A 1,102-nucleotide genomic window follows, 5' to 3' on the forward strand; every position below is an offset into this window, starting at 1 on the left:
CTAATCCATTATCTTAATTTTCTTTGACTTCGTGACGTTGGCCACTCCATGAATGCTTTGACCTTACCAGGGCCTGCATGAACACTGCTTTCACCAACATAACTTGCATTGAATTTTACCTTTTCTAACAGCGCACGGAGGTGTTCCAAGTGCACTAATTCTCTTGATCTGTCATCTCGTCTTTCGATTGAGCGAAAACATCTTCAAAATCGTTATGTGGTATCGCAAGCCACTCCCATAATTTACCGGGCGGTGTACTAACAGCCGTCAAATTGACGTCCTCCTCCCTCATCACGAGGAAGTAATATCCATCGGTTAAATCAAGAACACTTAACTGTGTATCGCCGGACATACAGTACATGATGACATCCTAGCGCGAAATTGGCGTTTGCGCGGGAATTGTCGCCGCTTCTAGCTTGTTAAAGGCATAGCATACACCATTTATCATTTGGGTCACGCATAAAAAACGCTGACTGGTGCAATATGAGGGGAACTGCTTGCCCTCACCAGACCAGCAGCTTACTTTTGTGCAAAGAATTCATCAATGTACTCACTTTGTCAACGCGACCTTGACCACTGTCTAAGCACCTCATGCTTTAAATCAGGTTCACAACCAATTTTATGTCGAACTCAACGTTCGGGTGGAAGTCCAGAGGGCATTTTCACACTAAGGACATCATGCTTATATTCCACAACAAGTAAATAATACGGATTAATTCAATCCTTCAAAATAGCGGGTCCTCTGCAAGATCGCTGTCAAATTTCCTGGACATCACATCATCAACAACGGCTGAACGTGGTTCCGCTGAGTCGATCTTTGACATGAGCAGCACAACCTCAGCATTGTCATCACACTTGAGATCGTGTAACAAGTCATCTTAAGCAACTCCCTCGAGAAACACCAGCTCTTCCGTCGTCGGAAACGGTGCCAAAAAAACATATGCTCTATTCACATCATAACCAGTCGTTGCATCCACAATACGTGATTACTTGCTAAATTTCCATCATTAGAACTAGTACGCTGGGCTCACATCCCGTGGAAACAACCGCATCCAGAGCGGAAGTATCGTCACTAAAATCAATGATTCCCGTTTTTTTCTGC

Source organism: Plasmopara halstedii (assembly GCF_900000015.1).
Source record: "Plasmopara halstedii genome assembly, contig: Scaffold_2061, whole genome shotgun sequence".
In the NCBI taxonomy this organism is placed as follows: Eukaryota; Oomycota; class Peronosporomycetes; order Peronosporales; family Peronosporaceae; genus Plasmopara; species Plasmopara halstedii.